The 19,462-nt window shown below is 41.1% G+C and overlaps 1 protein-coding gene across 3 annotated transcripts in view; it reads left to right on the top strand.

Annotated features, from left to right (window-relative positions):
* Positions 1-5,524: 5,524 nt before the first annotated feature.
* The window catches only part of nrsn1l (neurensin 1-like), a 190,382-nt gene continuing 176,444 nt past the window's right edge, over positions 5,525-19,462 (top strand). Inside the window, exon 1 of one of the 3 annotated variants that reach the window (XM_088090302.1) lies at positions 5,525-6,048. The gene's annotated coding sequence lies outside the window, so the exon portion shown is untranslated. The remainder of the gene's footprint in view (positions 6,049-19,462) is intronic. The other 2 variants (XM_088090304.1, XM_042506830.2) reach the window with 2 other exon arrangements.

Here is a 19,462-nt window from a genome sequence, read left to right as displayed (position 1 = left end):
GTGCTTATTTCTTGTGGTTTTTTTCCATCATCTGAATCCAAATTACACAGAATCACACACACTGACGCCCCCCTTTTCTGAGGTGAAAGCTCAAGAGGTGAGCCTTCATTGTCACATTCTGCAGCTATGCCTCATTCAAAAGATCCAATCAGGTGTCGGATGTTTACACTCCGTGCATGCATGCACATGCGTGTGTGTAGGTAAAGGATGCAGCTGCAGACTGTCAATCAATAGGCAGCCAGTGAATCGATAGGAGTGGTCTCTTTCTCCCTCTCTTATTCCGTGTGATTCTACACGTGCAGAAAACGTGGCTGCCATGGAAACACTGTATCCAAGAGAGAGAGGCTGAAATCCTTTTTCTGTGTGTTTGTGTGTGTGTGTGTGTGTGTGTGTGTGTGTGTGGGATAAGGGACACAGACTGATCCATCGGGGTGGGGTAGGTGGGGAGGGTTGTCAGATATTTCTGCAAGGCATGACTGGAATAAAGGAGGAGGTGGGTGTGTGTGTCTGTGAGTGTGTGTCTGTGGGTGAGTGTGCCAATGGGAGGGAGAAGGTGCAGAGGGGGGTGTTTGTCTGTCCTGGTGGATCGTGCAGGAGACTGCTCCCAAATCCAATTAATTCCTTCTGGATGCATTCATTTGTCTCGTGCATCTGACGAGAAAGAAAGAGAGAGAGAGAGAGAGACCCCTGAGGTACAGTATTTAGTGTGTATCAATTTACGCCCTATTCCACAAGAGACATTGGTAATTATTTCCATCTCTCTCTCTGTCAGGAGAGCAGAGTCGTCTCCAGCTTTCCTCTGACATGTCGGGCCGGGTAATGAGAAAGATAAGGCATGGTCATTACCCACACCATCCCGAAGACAAGACGCCGGCCCCCAGATGTCTGCAATAAGCCTGACATCACACAGGAAATGGTGTGTGAGGTGTGTTCGAGGTGTCCCTGTTTTAGAAAAAAAAGTCCAATCATGATACCAGAGACTAAGGGGAAGATACAAAGATGCTCTCCTCTCACACACACGCACACACACACACATGTTCACACATGCATTCATGAGAGGAGTAGAGGAAGACTTGACCCCCATGGATGTTAAAACAGCTTATTTGTTTCCTGCGTTAACCTGTGTGAGTCAGAGAAACATCACGTCCATAAAATACAAGCCAAAAATACAAATTCAGTTATAACAGTGTGCTGCAAAACCTTCACTTTTTTTTGGACTTTGAAGCAGAATAAAGCTATGTTCTAAAAAAATCATAAGGTTGTTTAAAGTTTGTAAAAAAAATTCTAAACTAAAAGCATGTTTTGTACTGTAAGAAATCAAAGCTACTAAAGTACATTCACTCAATTACTTTACTTAAATGAGCACTTCACTCACAAAATGATCATGTGTATAACAGTCACTCACTAAATTACATTGAATTTGTGTAGAAAAACATTCAAAAATATATCAAAACATCTGTTCAGATATAGTTTTTAGTTTTTATATCAAAACTTCAATTTACGATCTCTCACACAACTGATGCAGTATCATCAGGGGCATGACAGACATCTACTGTTTGTGATACACTGACTATTGGACTATTGGTAAGTAACTAACCCAAACTAACCCTTTAATGCAATCAAATCACCTCTTATTATGTCTCCTCTGGAAGTTTTTAGCAGCCATTCCTATTTAAAATCTTACATCATGACTGTATATCATTCTACACATTAGGGTATTTCCACCACTGCATTGTATGTACTGTATGAGAGCTTTTATATTTTCACAACACAAGTAAGTCCCCAGGAATATTGCAGTGATAACTTAAAAGATAAACATAGCATAAAGTGAGGAGAGATCCTGCTCAAGGCTGAGCTGGTTCACTCCAAGTCCCGATGGGAATGTTACAGGAGGACTTTAGAACATATGGTATTGATAGTAGAGGAGATCCAAATACCATTAAGCGCACACAAATGCGCCTTTGAGCATCACAGACGCACTCAGACTCCCTGCGGGCATCATATAGGAGCTTTGTGCTTTATTTTTTTTTTCACGCTGCCGGTGAAGTTGAAGGCGGGACACAAAGTCATAAGGCATGCACAGACAAAGAAATACACAAACGCCGCTGTCATGGCACGCAGCCCAACTTTTGTTTCATTGATTGCATCCAGTTGCGCTCCTGACGCAGCGAAGAAAACATGCAGATATTTTTATCCGATGGAGGTAAAAAGTTTGCGGAGTGAAACTTTGATCCCGGGCGGTGTGAGTGGAGACAAAGCAAAGAGCTGAACTCGGGATGTTTGTGTGTAAAATTTCGGAAAAGTGGAATCAGCAAGAGTTGGGAGAAACTTTGATAGGTAGGCACCTTTATACTAATAATAACCTGCTATATTACACTTTTATTTTGAAGCACCGTGTCCACGTGCTGTTTTATTTTCATGTCACCAAAAAGTTTCCTGTTATAGAAATGGCTGTCATCTTAAAGATGAGAGTTCGGTGTGCGTAAAGAGACATCTTCTCTCAAAGGAGCCACCGCGAGCTTTTATTGTTGTGTAAAAAGTGCTGTAAAGGTAGTTTGCAGGAGGATGTCTGATGCTAAATCTGGACTATAAAGGTAACCTCTGCCTGCCACACGTCAGCAGCTGCAGACAATACCAGAAAAAAATAAAAGTGTTGTTGAGTTAATTAGTGTGACGATTAAATACTGTTTGGAGTTCCTACTGACTGTTTCAGCATACACAGGGCTGGACAGCGGCTGTCTGGAATGGTTTTGTGTGTGTGTGTGTGTGTGTGTGTGTGTGTGTGTGTGTGTGTGTGTTTAAAACAGTTGTGCATACAGCAATGATAAGTTTGTTTGCTGTCTGATGGGTGACATATGGACATTACAGCACAATCCAATACAGTGGACAGTCACAGGACAGGGTTAAATGATGTCTGGCAGTGCAGGGGGTGGAGGGTATAGGACATGTTTGCCCTGCGGCACCCGGCTGGACAAACAGGGTAGTGCCCCCATTAAACCTCCATCAATAGATAAACTGTGGACTGACACACACTGACAAATCATAGCAGGAAAACAGTTGTAAACATATGAGTGAGTGGGTTAAAATAAGTCCTGGTGTTTACTGCTAAACAGTGATGCTGATTTAGGGACTGTATAAAAGTTATTGGGCAGGGGAAGGGGGATGAACATGTTTTAAGGAGCATGTCAATTTCCAAAAAGCTTCGTAAACTTCAGTATTTCACGCAATTAAAAAAACCTATGGTCATGAGCTTTGGGTAGTGACCGAAAGGTGGCTGGGCTCTCCCTTAGAGATAGGGTGAGAAGCTCGGTCATCCAGGAGGAGCTCGGGGTAGGGCCGCTGCTCCTCCGCGTTGAGAAGAGCCAGATGAAGTGGCTTGGGCATCTAATTAGGATGCCTCCCGGACGCCTCCCTGGTGATGTGTTCAGGGCACGTCCCACAGGTAGGAGGCCCGGGGAAGACCCAGGACATGCTGGAGAGACTATGTCTCTCGGCTGGCCTGGAAACACCTCGGGATCCCCTGGGAAGAGCTGGACAAAGTGGCCGGGGAGAGGGAAGTCTGGGCTACCCTGCTTAGGCAGCTGCCCCCGCGACCCAACTCCGGATAAGCAGAGAAGAAGGTGAAGAAGGTGAAGGTGTGACTTAAATCTTGCGCAAATCTGTAATTGAAACCCGCCCATTGATAACATACAGGCAAAGCACAAAAATTTTCAAAAACCGCCAATAAACATTGTAACTTTTATTGCACTTTTATTTTATTTTTTCAAAAAAGCTGAATTTCAGGCCGTAATAAGCCCCAGAACAGCCTGTGAAATGCTGGAGGGACTGATTATATTATGAGCTAGCTATACATATTTAACTTTTTCCTTTGTGTGTGATAACTACTGGTAGAGATAATGTGTAATATCTTATAAACTGAAGACCCAGTGCATTTGACTCTTTTTTGTCTTGCTTACATAAAATATATATCATGTGTGAGAAAACATAAGTAAATTGCCTCCCCCATGCTCCCGAAACAACTCAGAACAACTTCTGCTCAGCAAAAAGAGAAAAAAAAACATAAAACTTGTTTCCTCACCACATCTTCTCCCTGTAATAATTTTCATACAGTCCCTCACTGCATCAGCGTCTGACTCACTCTGTTCTGGCGTTCGTGAGTATGGACAGTGGTAAATAGCAGCATGTCCTCACAATACAAGCTCGTGAGGACACACAAGAGACAGTATCACTCCACCTACATCCAGGCCCGGGCCTCAGTGTGCAGTCAGACACTGTGGCACGCTGTGTACTGCACAGAGAGAACTCATTGTTAGGCACTGTGCAGAAACAGTTTAGCATGACAGAGGAATTCTGAGTCAGAGTAGTAGGTGTTGTACTGTAATATGCCTGAAAAGATAGGGACAAGTTCTGAGAACACTGAGGCTTGGATCATAATTTCTGAAGGCTTACGTGGCAGAATGTGCAGTCTGGTTTGTACAGAATAGGACACTCTGCAAACTGTTGTGCAAGGTGACATTGACACTGCAGTTAAATGGACACTGGTCCTGTCCTGGATGGATTTATCTCCTCTGACGTGATGCAGACATGCTCCTTTTTCAGTTGTAATCTGGATCATATGGATGTGAGATAAAAGACTGCATCCCGAGACAGGCGGCCTACATGCAGCTTGAATTTAAATGCTCAAATTGGAATGTGTCATTGTTACTGTGACACAACCTAAATTACATCATCTCCTTGGACAATTGTCATAATTTCAGCGCTCAGCTTGTCTGCCAACATGGAGGACTGCAAAAGGAATAATGAAGTAAAACGGAAGCAGAGTGACTCGTTAAGTACATTTTGGTTCAATTTAACCCTCTGAAACCTGAACAAATGGCCTTGATTTCTTTCAAAAAACATTTAGGCATTTATCCCAGAAGGGCAATTCAGTTTTACAGTCTACCCAGACCATACACAACAACGTCCACATGGGAGGGTGACGAGCAATTTAAAAAGAAATGACCCAAAAATTAGCAAGAAATTAGTAAAGCTATAAGAAAATTACCAGAATATAAAATAAATAAATATAATCATAATTGTAATAATAATGAAAAATAAATAAAAAATACATAAATGAGTATTATTTCTTCTGTGATGAAATTTGGAATATATAAATAAGACAGTTTTACATATAGTTTTCTGGACATTTTCCCCTAGTGTTTTGATAATATCTGATTATTCAATCCAGCCAAATAATTTCTTTGTTAGCCTACATAAGAAATTAAAAATCATAAGCTAAAATATGGACATGTATTGTAAATCTTAAACATTTATATCTTTAAAATCTATTGTGTACATTGTGAAATAATTTTAAAAAGAGCAATGTGTAGTAAAAATATGTCTTTGGAAAGAGTTGGTGGTTTAGTCTCTGATGTTACTGGTGACGATGAGCTGGAGTCTAATACTGTGTTCCCATTGGCTGATGCCTGTGGGCACGAGGGAAGTGCGTGATCAGTGAGGGGCAGTGAAGCAGGAGTCAGGGAGCGCCGTGTGCAAAACAGAGTTGGTAGAGTTAGAGTTTTAACGAATGTTTTTTGTTTGTTTGTTTTGAGTTTGTTGACTGATTCTTGGACATTCCACTGACGTTTAGTGACATTGACGGGATTTTGTTTGCCGGTTTTTGTGCGCAGTGGAAGAATCCATCCTATTAGGTTGTTTCACCAGCTGCATCATGCTAGCTAATTGAACAGCTACGTCCACTTAAGCGTAGCTAATTAAGCAGCTTGCTAAGCTACACAGTACATTCATTAGCGCAGTGAATGGACAGTAGGGACCCCGTTAGCGAACAGAGCTTATTTAGAGTATTCAAACGACGTTTTTGACGAGGAACAGCCGAGGAGAACCAGAAAGCGTTCTGAGCTACCGGCCGCTCAGACTTCCTCTGGCCGCGGTGCAATAAAGGACGCAGAAGGAGCGTCTCCTGCCAGAGGGCTCCATCACCACGTCCGGACATCAGGAGACACCGACTGACTGGAAAACACGCCATGGAAACCTACACCATAACACCAGGTAGCTTTTATTTTATTTTCTTTCTTTTTAAATTGGTGAAAGGACCATTGCACACAACACACATGTGTCACGCAACATTTAAACAATATAACAGAAGAGAGTGTGCTTTAAGGTGATTTGAGCAGGGCAGTAATGGGTTAGCATCTCTGTGGCAAGCATTACCTAAGTGGAAAGGTTCAGCTATCTCAGTCTTGTTATGACAAAGATAACAGCTGAAAAAACATTTTTTCTATACAGATTTAATTACTACATCTGCAAACTTGTATTTTATTATGCTAGTCACTCTATGTCTTGGCACAGCTAAAGAGGATGCCAGACATTTCCAATAACTCAAGAGCAAGGAAAAGTTAAAAAGTCATAATCAATGAAAAATGACAGACATATCATCATTTTAGGAAATGCACAAGGTGTTGTCATCTAACGGAATGTTTTGCTTCAACCCATATTTGATGTCCTTAGCCTATATTTCCCATCATGCCTAGACCTGGACTGAGTAGTTTTTAGTTTGCAGTTAGTTTTGTTGTTTATGTTCCAAAATGCAAATGTCACTTTGTGTCAGTGTTTATAATGTGTATGTACAGAACAGGGGGATTTATGCTGGTTAGTGTCATCTTTGTGATAGTTTATAGTTTACACTATTTGTGAACTGGCTAGTACTTGAGCTGAAACTAAATTTGAGCTGTAATTCACAAGTGCTTTGAAATATTTTTTACATCATACTTATCAATAACATTATGCTCTGAAAGGCTCCCTGAACATTGCCCTAATTCTGGATTTTATGCAAATGCAGTGTTTAAGAATATTTTCAGTGTTGAGGTTTGCTGTCAGGCAGATTTGAGCACATTCTAAATGTCTTGTTGACCAATCAGAGGGCTTGGTTGGAACTACTTGTTATATAATTGTTGTTTTAAAGTGGTTTGACTCGCCTTGTGTGTGTGAGTGGAGAGAGTGGGCTCAGTAAATGGAAGTGTATTTGAACTTTATGTAGGAAGTGTTAACATTTTGTGTTAAGAGTACAAAGCGCTAATTTTTAGATTTTGCGTTCATTTGATTTTGTATTTGTTTTCTTTTGTGTGAAAAAACATATCTTTGTTTAACTCTGACTAACTCTCTAACACCTAGATCAACATCAGTTTCCTTGTGCTACTTTTAGAAGCCTTTCATTGGGATTTAAACCTTTGAAACCTGGGAAAATTGGTTTGATTGTTTTCAAAAATATGGGAAAAACATGATGAGCAGATTGGCAAGAAATGCTCTGCAAACTGTAAAAAAAAAGAGTAAAAGTTAAAGGGTTTCAAGAACAAAATTCAGTTTTTCCTTCCCTCCCATTCCCATTAAAATATTACTGTTGATTCTAGAGCATCAATGGTAATTTTTACAGCTGCAAAGTCACTATATGAATAATATTCCTAATATCTCAATATTGAGTGAAGTTTAGCTTTTAACTGCCACTAAAGGCCATTCCCCCTTTCCTCTGTCCTGCCCTCCCTCTGCTGTTTTCATTCACTGCATGCATGTGGGGGAAGAGGAGCCGTTTGACTCAGCCAACAGCTATGTATAAAACAATTTGCCCAATTTAAGATAAATTGCAAACTAAGCTCAACAGTTAGACTCTATACAGACAGCTTTCATTTTAGCTTATTTGTAAGAATTTGCTTTTAGCTGAGCTAGCGCTCTGTGCTTGTGTAAAACATAATTTTAGTGGCGGTAGATGAGAGACTGCAGATGGAGCTTTCTACATGTTTTCGTGGTAATGCTCACTAGTGAACACAGGTATCAGTAAGTTTTGTCTTTTTGCTTTTTCAAAGGTTTAATTTCACTTACAGTAAGGAGCTTCGTTGCCCTCTAGTAGTTTTTTGAGTTAACTTCAGTTATCCACTGCAACCTGTGTGTACCAGTAACGTCTGAGCTTATCAATACTACTGTCCTTGTTAATTTAGCACCAGTGCTTGTTTAATCCTTTGTAACCTGGATCAGCATCACTTTTCTTGTGCTGATTCAGATGCCTTTCACAAGTATTTAAACCTTTGGATTGGTTTGGTTTCTTTGGAAAACAATAGTGAAAGGGCAATGGTCAACTTAGCCATGAAATGTCCTACAATGCAAGAAACTAGTAGATTTAGAAAGCTAAATTAAAAAAGCTTTTTTTTTTTTCCAGAAAACAATATCAAATCATACTTTTATATTTAAACTCATGTAACAAAATTAAAATTAATTTTAAGCCCCAGGTAATTTCCTTGTTTGTTTTTGTTCATACTTTCCCTTTTTTGGGTGCTATTTTTCTGGTATCTTATTGTACTTTGATTTTTTATTTTTACAAATGTCCTGCAAATTTTGGTATAATATATTAAGTTGCTCATTACCTTCACCTTTTTTTTAAAAAAAAGATTATTTTTTTTGGCTTTTTATGCCTTTTATATAGTGAAGTTAGAGAGCGACAGGCAAAGGGGGAGAGAAAACGGGCGTGACATACAGCAAAGGACGGCAAGCCGGAGTCGAACCCAGGTAGCTGCTAAAGAATCAGCCTACATGGGGCGCTCGCTTTACTTACTGAGCTGGAGGCCGCCCCCTTCTTCACATTTTTTGAAAGAAATCCCATCCATCCCTAATCTCCTGTGAATATTGTTGAGACTTGAAAAATGTGGCTTGATCCCTTAAGAAATATTGTGTTAAATTTATTTGATTTAAAATTACTATATCTGAAGATGCATGGTTTTCACTATGACACACTATGGCACATGTGTTACTTAGCACAGATTCATTCTGTTGGAGTTGGTGCAGGGAAGGCAGTGAATAACATGCTGAAAGAGATAAGCAGAGATATAGGCAGCAATTAAGCAGAAGGCAGGAAGGTGTGAAAGCAGACTACTAATAAATAGGATATGCTAAACAGCTTCAGTAGTAGGATTATAGCTCCGTAGGGGCCCGAGGTGGTTGGAAGGCTGTCAATACCAGACGGAAGCAGACAGACTAACACCTGAGCAAACTGTTTAGGTGTTTTGCTCTCAGTGGATCAGTGCTGTCTCTCAGATGAAAGTTTTCCATAAAACACAGGGATAGGAGACTTGATGACAATCTCTTTTGTCCTATTCCTCTGCCGGCTGCCTACTGAGAGGCGATACAGCGAGTCTTAGAGCAGAGGCGGACAGGAACCGAGGATGTGAAGATGTTTTGATTACTAAAGCTAAGAATGGGTTGTGAAGCTCTGAGCTACCTGCGGGGTCCTCGGGAAGCAAATCCTCTGGTGGGCTTTAGGAGATGTTCTCATGCTATTTGAGGGGATGATGGTGGACTATAGAAACATTACAGACACGGCTGAGTTCACTGTTTAGCCCTTCATCTGCAGCGAGATGATGAGCAGGCAGTTTCTTTCAAGTCAGTGCGCCATGTCACCTGCAGGCTTCAGTGCTCAGCTCTGAGTTATTATTCTTCCCCTCCTTCGAGACTTGCTTATTATTAATGGACGCACACATAACAGAGCCCTGTCTCTCAATGCAATACGAAAACCATATACCAAAAGTCAAATACTTTTAGTGAAAAGTGTGATAATATGTGATACGTGCTCTGCATGATACTCTGCCTCTGCCTTGTACAAACCAATAGCCAGAGAAAATGCTGGCGTGCATTTCTGCAAGCCACAGATGCGTTACATTTTGTGATGTAGCAGAAATGTTGAAAATTTTAAATTTTAATGTGTAGTTAGGTTCAGGCACAAAAATCACGTGGTAATGGTTAGGAACCATGTTTTGGCTTAAAATGCCCGTTTTGGAGGGCACAAACCCATTAAAAAAAGCAGCCATGTCCTGGTAAAAATTAACTGCTGCTGCAAATGCTGTTTTTGTCGTTTATTGGTGTTTATTTTTTTGTTTTTAGTAATTTAGTAATTGATTGAAACTTTTTATCTTATCTCTTTCTCTTTTATTATGAACCTGTATCTTTTATTATGTTTTTATATTTTATTATTCTGTAAAGCACTTTGAATTGCCCTGCGTATGAAATGTGCTATACAAATAAAGCTGCCTTGCCTTGCTCATCTCTAATCACAGTATTGCATGAAGGCTCCAAACAGGAGGTCAAGGTAAAATCACTGTGTACCAGAGACTTTCAGGCTGACTTTGTTGAAAAACAACAGCACAAAACATAAAAATCTCCTATCCTTAGATTTTTTACAATTAGTTTGATGTTCAGTCCCAGATGAATGCATTTATTCAGTTATGTTTTACTTTGACTTACATGCTCACTTAATTTCCGACGCTGTCAAAAGATGTTTGTGGCGGGGCGGTGAGATATCAGCTGATTAATCAGCTATTTGCTTTTTCCAGTTCCAAACTATTGTTATTATATTGGCCTCTAAAAATCCATGATTGGTCGACCTTTAGTCTGCAGGTTGGCAGGTGTCCTGCCGTCCATCATTCCCTCCTCCTCCAGCCGACAAAGTCAGCTCATTATGACATCACTCTTAGAAACCCTGATATACATATATGAAATAAATGTAACATATTCGTGACTTGCAGAAACATACAATGTCAACATTTTCCTCTGGTGACTGGGCTGCCTTGTGATGCCTTGAGAGCGCCACTTCAAGTGACTTGTTTTACGCACCAATAATTGTTCAGTGCCTGTGCCGTCCACAAAATTACGCAGCTTGACAGGAGCATTGCAGGAGGCACAGTATGAGGCTCTGGCAGCAGAGGAGGGGAAAGAGCAAAATATTTCTGTGATGCATTAAAGAGCAGGGGAGCAGGAGAGTAGAGCCATCCACATAAAGTGCCGTCTTTACATCAGGAACCACACAGCCCACTTAGAGATGGACTGGACTACATCAGGTACAGTAGAATAATTCATTCACCTTTTAATTATAATAATTAACTTACCAGTGCTAATATAGGGATGGAAAAAAAGACTTGGACATCAGTCTAGTACCGTGATATGAATACAGTTTCTTTATGACCTTGTGAATTTAAATGTGGGCCAGTGGGTGCATTGTTTTACTCGGTGTGGTTACGGCCTGAGAGTTGATGAAGTTTCATCCATGCCAGAGGCAAGGGGGAAAATCTGCAAAAGGTCACTTTTGTTAAAATATCCGCAGGGTCAGGGAGCAAGGAGATATAGATTTTTTTTTTTCACATGGAAATGCTGATCTGCGGTGACTTTAGAGAGCAATGCAGTGTTTTGAATTTTCTGCCGTTGCCTTAATAGCAGTTTAAAGTTCAAATATGGACTTTTGAAGCCCGTTCCCAAATGAGGCCCCTGTGGCTATGGCCATGCTTCTGAGTGGAGATTGAAATGAGTCCACTCAACAGCAAAATAAGTAATGCTACTCATTCGGGTGACTCACAGCAGCCAGTCTGATCTATTTCCTTTTTTTTTTTTGCATTATTTTGTTTCATCTAAATTGGCTTATTAATGATGTCCATGTGTCCCAAAGTGACCTCTGCACATTATCTGCAGTCAGTGACCTGTGCAGTCTCCAAACTCCTCAAAAAAACATGAAAGTGCTTCGTCAAGATTGGAAAAAAAAGAAAAATGTGTGTTAAAAAATAGCCTCCAGGTTGATGATGGATTTAACTGCGCAAAGCCGACTGAAAATATTTTTTTCAGCAGCCTCTGTGTCTCTAATCCAAGAGGTAGGCATGGCTTGTCAAATCATTTTTAGATGAATGCATTTATTTAGAACTGGCAAGTGAATTAGCAGATGTGTACAGGAGAGAAAAACTGTGTTATAATCTTTCCATTTTCTCATTTGTCGTCCCCATGCCTGTCAGCAGCAGTTAGGTGCAGAGTAATAATTTCTAATTGTATGCTTCGCACTGCCGCCAATTTCAGACCGTGGTAAACTGATGGTTAGTTCTGTCAGGAACTGCAAACGATCATTCCCCGCTACTTTTGTCCCGTCCCCGCCCTTACTAAGGTGAAGAAAGCCCAATCTGTTCTCCAAATGAACAGAGAAGTAAAATTTGAGCATGAAAGCAACGTGGAGGCACTCTTTTGTGGACCCATATGTGCAAATGTTATGTGCTTGTGCGTTTGAGCGCGGATGTGAGCGCATGTGCACGGCTGCACGTCTGGAGGAACTGCGAGATATGTTGTTGTGACATGCCTTGTCTTCCGTTCTGTAGAAAAACAAAGACAGTCGCTGCTGGATCCAGACAGCATAACTAATTAGTCACGAACACACATGCGAACACACACACACACGCAGAGACACACAGAAACACAGCATGGATACATGCGGGAGCCAGCGAGTAGGATATGATGTCACCTCCATAACCATAATTACCCATCATAAATCATGTGGTGTGACACCCTGTCACAGAGTGAATGGGTGTCCTATGTGCCAGCCAGGGATGGCTGCACTTTACTGCTGGGTGCCACCGTGCCACCGTACTACGGACTCAAGTGTGTGTTTTGACGTTCCTTTTCCTTCACTCATCATAGCCTCCTGTATGATACAAAGTGTTCCTTTATGGTTCCTTTGCTATCGTTTAGTAAAAGTCAGCATGGGGCTGACAACACTCCACAGTGGGGATTTTCTCCCGCTTGTTGTTTGTCTCTTTGTAAAGTGTACAGCATGGAGTAAGTTAACCCAGTGTGGCTAACTTTATTCAAATTGTAGCATTAACACATTAAAACAATTGCGAATAAATGCAAAGAAAAGGCATATATTTGGTGATATCCCAACATTTACCAATAAAGGGATTCATTCCTGAAATTCCATAATTGCATTTCAGTTACTAATCCCAGTACTACTCGGCTACTTTGACAATTTTGTTGATGGACTTGGTTGTGGTCTTACTGGGAGTCTGACTGAGAGAATTAATTTGTGCTCAGAGAACAGACCGCTGTGGAACAATAGCTTAGAGCTGCGGCCAGACGTGTTAGTGGTGTTTAGCAACTAGGCTACCAAAAGGCAACTCTTGCTTATGTAAAAGTTGTCATATTTACATATTGTTTTGTTTAAGCTGCCTGTTAGCTGCCATGTGGCACTGCCTACAATTTGGCTAATCACCCTTCAGTTACAGCAGATGTCCACCGCTTGCATGTGCGTTGCGTTACGGCTCCGCTGTGGTTTTGCTCCGCTGTGGTTTTGCTCCGTGCTCTGTCATCTGTCAATCCCCGCCGGTTGCGTTTTGAGTCCGGCATGGCGCAGCACCGCCGGATCAGCCAGAGTGGCGAGACCAAAGAGTTCTCGTGGTCATTAGAGAATCACGTGCAGTATATCAGTACAGAAGAAAAAGTAGTAACTCCATTCACTCCGTGGATTAATTATAGTGATGTCAATTCACTCCCATAACTCCCAAAAAGTTGCTCCACGCCATTTCCTGTCTATGGTTGTCCTTATAAAAGGATGTGTGGTGTCATAAATAATTTTGTGGTTTTCCAGCTTCCAAATTGGCTTTTCCTCGTCCGTGTTGCCAGTAATGACCTTCGAAAACCTGTGACCTGTTGAATCCAGGCCTGGATCTGCTCATTTTGACGTTTTGTTGATGTAGTTAAGTGAAATATGATCAGACATAAACACAGAGTGTTTTATTCTGAAAAGTAACCGGATGTTTTAATGTTGTATCGCTGTCCGATTTCCTGTCTGTTCTGTGTTAAAGTCGGCTAAATTTATGCGAAGTGATCCAGGGCCCAGCAAAAATAGGAGGCTTGCGTATCTGATCCGCAAGCCTCTGGACTGCCGGAGCGGGGACGGAGTCGATCCGCAGCGCAGTGGAGCTGGTGGAAATTGACACATAGACTATTGTACAATCTATTTGCTCTGTCTGCCGTGATGGAGCGGAGCCGGACTGCACACAGATCTGGTGGAAATCCGGGGTTAGGAGAGGGACTTCTCCTGAGAACTGTGTATGATCAAGGCTAACCCATTGGTGTATGGAGAGGGTGGAGCTGTGGAGGAGCGAGGCGTGAATCTGACTAATAGACTGTAGTGACGCCTCGCAGGCAGCCTGTCACACAATCAGCTTAACCCATAAATATGCGTTACATAACCAATGTTATGTAGGGAATCATGAGGACATGACAGATTCAGTTTGGCCGCATTCTCAACTGACACCGATCGTCAATATATCATGCTGCCATGGCAGGTGATGTCTGGCCATCCAGCGGCATATTAAAACACTGCAAACTCTCTGTCCAGACACGTCTCAGCTGATGCTGTCCAGGGGCATATCATGCGGACGCAAATGGTAACTTTTACAGTTGGGATCTTATGCCTAAAGCACTGCAAAAGTGGCGGTATTTGATGAGTGTGGAATGAGAACGGGCTGGTCACCCATATGTCAGGATGTGACCTGGGTGTGCGGGCTTTGATATTGTGACGGAGACGGGCTGAACGGGTGTGTGTGTGTGACAAGGTGTGATGTAAATAATTAGTTTTGCTGTTGTTAGTAAATTAGTAAATATAATTATTTTTTCAATGAGTAATGTAATGAGAAATCAATGACATTTTACATGTGACACTGAGTAGTAGTCATAGATATTCATGCCAACTTGTGTGGAATCCAATCAAAATGTCACGAGAATTAATTAAATTTAAAGGATCTCTGCATCAAATATTACATGAAATATGTTTAATCATGTACATTAAAAGGTGAATGAAAATGTGGCTGATATCTGAGTTTTAATAAAAGGTCCATATCAGTACGGTGGATGAGCTCATCCATATATCAGTCTACTAAATCATATGTGGCCATACGGTATGTGTGTACTTGTCCTTTGTGCCTATGTAGGAAAGTGTCCTTGCTTTATGGAACAACAACACGGGGAGTTTTCATTCCCCGTGGATAGGCACACATGTACCACACATACACACACACACACACGCACACACACACACACACACACACACACACACACACACACGAGCAAAACTGCTGACGGTGCTGAATGGAGCAGCTTCCCTGTCACTGAAGCCCTTGAAGTGTGGAAGTAGCTCCAGCAGTCCTTCTGCTGTTTAAGTCAAACCCACACCTCCACTTCCCACACCTCCACCTCCTCCTCTTCCTCGTCTCCCTTTTTTGTTCTCACACTAATTCAATGCATTAACTTGACTGCTGTGACTTTCATCTCAAACAATACTGCCAAAGTAGTTGTATAAAATGTGAATTTCCAACAGCCCAAACAGTTTATACATTCGAGCCGCGCTGAGATGATAAATTGCTCTCTTTCTCTCAAACCACAGAGAATGTGTGCAACCCCCTGCCTCCTTCCCCTCCATCTATGCCTGTGTGCCCCCCACCCCTCTCTGACATATAGACTCATGCACATCCTTCTTTCCTTCAAACACACTCCACTGCTCCCCTCACATACACTGTAGCTCACACGCTTGATCAAATATACACGGAGATTCACCGAGCTATATTCGTCTGCTCCTCGCGGTGTTTTTTTTTTTTTTTTCGCTTGTGTAATCCTGCCTTATATAAGTGGACTGGAGGCAGGCGGGGTCATTACATCTGATACAGTGCACTCAGGAGAAGCACTCGGGTTTTGTTTGTGTGTCACGGCTCGTCTAGACGCTGATCAAGGTCGAATATTGGCAAACTTATGAGACTTGGCACGGAGGCTCTTCAGAGTTTCGTGTTTGTTTTATTTATTTATTTTTTAAGAAAATAGTTTGGAAAGAAAAAGCAGGAGTATTCAGGTTGGGCATGAGCAGGGATGGAGCTGATGAAGATAAAGGCCAGAGTGTGACCTATAGTAGCTCATCATGAGGCACACAGCTGCCAATAAAAGACAATTTAACTGTGTTTAACTTCTCTCTCAAGTGTCCATGTGCTTTTGTGTCATCTTTACATTCTTGTGCGCTGCCTGAGTTGTCTTGTATCTTTGGCCTGTAAATTTTTATCGCTGTTACATCAGAAGATGTATTTTTCACTTCAGAGTTCTCTTGAATTCAAAGTTCTTGTGGAAGTATTTGTGTGTGTTACAGAATATAAGATTTTTTTCAAGTTTGGTGGGTTTAATCCTATGGTAAGAGGGTGTTACCACAGGCCTCACTAAGTCTGTGCTAACATTGTAGCCTAAAATCTGAAACACCAACTTTGACAGTACTTTGGGTGTAAGTGCATGACGCCAAAAGGCACCTTTCGCGTGCGGATGAAACGGAGGATGAATGGAGGGCGTCAGCTGAGGACGTGGCCAGACAGAACTGCTGGCTGTGTTATTTTACGCTGGCGGATGACTAGATGGCAGCTTCTGCGTTCACATGATACATGCATGGGCGGTGTCACTTGAGAACGCGGCTGGACGGAACCTGTTAAGTGCACGAGAAACGCGGCAGGACGGCATCAGGTTGTTACGCTACCGGTACCATCATAATATCATAAGGAGCACGACTGTGCCTAAAGGGTGGTGGTAACGGGTCCCACAAACCCAAGACTTTCATGTGGGAGTCTGATGTTCGCTTCCCTTTCTGAATGTGATGTTTTTTTTCTACACCTTGCCATGTGCCTCCTTACCGTAAACCCAACCATCTGTGCAACCATTTGTGTTGACATTCTGGTGTTGGTTGCTACGTGCTGTTGTTTCTGAAACATAACCACGTGCCGTGTCATCCCATCATGTGCATTTGTTGACATCACACTAGCAGCATTTGGAATGTAAACAGCAGAGAGATACCTAGAGCGTAATATGGAGTTTGGATAAGAACGTGTTGGACACACATACCATATGGGTTTATAGGGCAGATCTTCCTATAGGCAACCACCACGTTCTAATCCCATCTAGTCAAAAACCTGCTGCTTTGTCAGTGGACCTACACATCAAAATATGAAATTCTAGATGCCCTCTAGCATCAGTTTTGGATGCTCAGGGACAGCATGTCAATTTACGCGTATTATGTGCACTTTGTCTTTCCCAAATACGCTTCCATTTTCACAGTAAATGTACAGTTTCTGCTTATTCAATGCATACAGTCTTTAACAAAAAACTTGCTTTGGTAAAACACCTCATATTTTGGTTTACTTCTTTAAGGTTAGGCATTAATAGTCTGTGGTTAGGTTTAGAAGAAAATATCCAGATTTGACCTTAAATAATTATGGTTGTTAGTAACATAATAGGATGTCACAAGACATAAATCATGTGATGTGCGTCACCAGCGTAGCATGTTACATATATTCACACACTACATTGTTATTAAATTAACTTAATTGACTTTTTTTTTGGGATTCTGAGTTTGTTTGACTGATCCACCTCCCCTCCTGCCCACACTTTGCTGACTTTCTAAATTTTTATACTAGTTACATGTGGAAAATTAATTGATCAATAGATGCAGTAATTGCTATGCAATTCTGGTAAAGTATGTGCAACATGTTGCTGTGAGCCTGATTGAGGCAAAAACGCATTTGGTATTATTTGAAATAATTAAAGTTTTATTTTTTTCAAATAACTATGAACTAATAAATCAATTTTTAATTTTATCAATAATGGATTAGTAAAGTGCTTACCAATTACAACCCTAGACTTTTAGCATTTAACAAGCAGAAACTGTACATTTCCTGCGAAAACGGAAGTGTATTTTGAAGACAATGCATTAAACAGGCATAAATAGACAGGCCGTCCTGGAATATCAACAGACGCAGGAGGATACTTAGTGTATTCTTTGTAATCCTTCTACCTCCTTGTAATCGTTTTTTCTTTCTTTTTTAAAATATATTTTTATTCTTTGTCGTCCTTATTTTATTGTCATTATATATAGTTTTATACCTACTCTGCGTGCCTTACAAATTGCCCCTCGAGGACGAATAAAGTGAATTGAACTGAAGTGTTGATATTTGCAAGTTGGGATGAGAATCTGTTGAAATATATGGACGAAAGGGTGCCTCTGTGCATCCTTGCCTGTTGCTAGTGTCCACTGACAGAGCAGTGGAATTGACCAGGTGGGAGTGAGAATGAGCTGAGGGGAAATAGACAACTGCCTATGCAGCCACCCAGGCATCTATAAATACACACCACCACACACTGCTCAAAACAATTATGGTTAAATGAATGAATGGGAAAAATGATACAAAAATCAAATGCTAACAGTCGCTCTTTAGTAGGGTTACCACCTCTAGTCGTTGACAATGCAGTTCACCTGTGGCGCTGAATGTGCTGGGTCTGGCACTGTAGGTTTAGTCCAAATATTATGTCTGTTTACGTAAGTAACATTGAAGTTACTAATTACTTTTTCTATTGACTGCTGAGAATGGAATGCTAAACGTGTGGTAAAGAGGACATCAGCACTTAGTGAAGTGCAGGCAGCTCTGTGGCATTTTGACATGAGCTAAATATAGTGTGAAAAACAAGTGCACTTAACTCTCACTGCAATATTGTGAAAAACTTAAATTGAATGTACAACAGAGTTAAGATGTCTTGGAAAATGTATGATGAGGTCAAAGAAAGTCGCATGTATCCAATTAGTGTGTCAAACCACTGATTTATTTCATTAGTGGAAAGTGACAGGAAAATGAGAGGTTGTGGACAGTGGATGGATTTAACTTGGATGAACATGATTTTTTTTAATACTCAACACAGCCTCTTCTTTCAGAGGGTTGTTGAATTTCTCATTTATATCTTGGGTACTGAATTTGTAAAAACAGATTCAATGGTGCACTTGCAGTGGCCTTTCTATCAATCAAACAGCATGTTCATTACTGAACATCTTTCCTGTTGATGAATCCTACCTTTCTGTGGGTGGCACTTTTATTTTTAACACACTGCTGCTGCCTCTGCTGGGGAGAGACACATCACATATCTGAACCAGAGATGTTTCCAACAAAAAGCTTTCATGAACTGGCTACAGGTTGAGTCACTACTTGTTGGCAGAGATTGTAGCAAAAATGGAACAATATTTTTAGAACATGGTATTTTTTCACTTTCCCTTAAGCTTTGTTAATAGCAACAGAAGTTATGAGCATTATTTTTCAGATATTGTCATTTATAATAGTATTATATACATATTTCATACTATCAATCAGAAAAATGTTACTAAATGCTTAAAGGAACAATTCATTCCAAAATCAAAAGAACAGATTTTTCCCATTAGCTGAGTGCTATTTTTAAATCTACATAGTTTTGGTGTGAGTGTTGTAGATATCAGCAATAGAGATGTCTGCCCTTTCTCCAATTAAATGAGACTAGAGGGCACTCAGCTTGTGGTGCTCAAAGCACCAAAAATACATTTGAAAAACTCAACAATAAGGTCTCCAGAAATCATGACCCGGTTAGCCAAGATAATTCACAGACCATGCTGTGAGCAGTTTCAGGTAGGAACTACCAACCAACCATATCACTACGCAGGAGGAAGAGCGCGTCTAATTATTGATGAGAGGCTAGTGACAGTGCAAGATGTAAACATTAATGGCGTCCTTCTCAGCTGAGCTGTTTTGTTAATTAGCTCATCGGTGCTAGGTGAGCTAGCAGTCGATACATG

This window comes from Plectropomus leopardus, chromosome 17, assembly GCF_026936395.1.
Source record: "Plectropomus leopardus strain MGB_pleo_1.0 chromosome 17, ASM2693639v1, whole genome shotgun sequence".
In the NCBI taxonomy this organism is placed as follows: Eukaryota; Metazoa; Chordata; class Actinopteri; order Perciformes; family Serranidae; genus Plectropomus; species Plectropomus leopardus.
The sequence above is the reverse complement of the archived record's forward strand: the minus strand, read 5'-3'. Positions and strand labels throughout refer to the sequence as shown.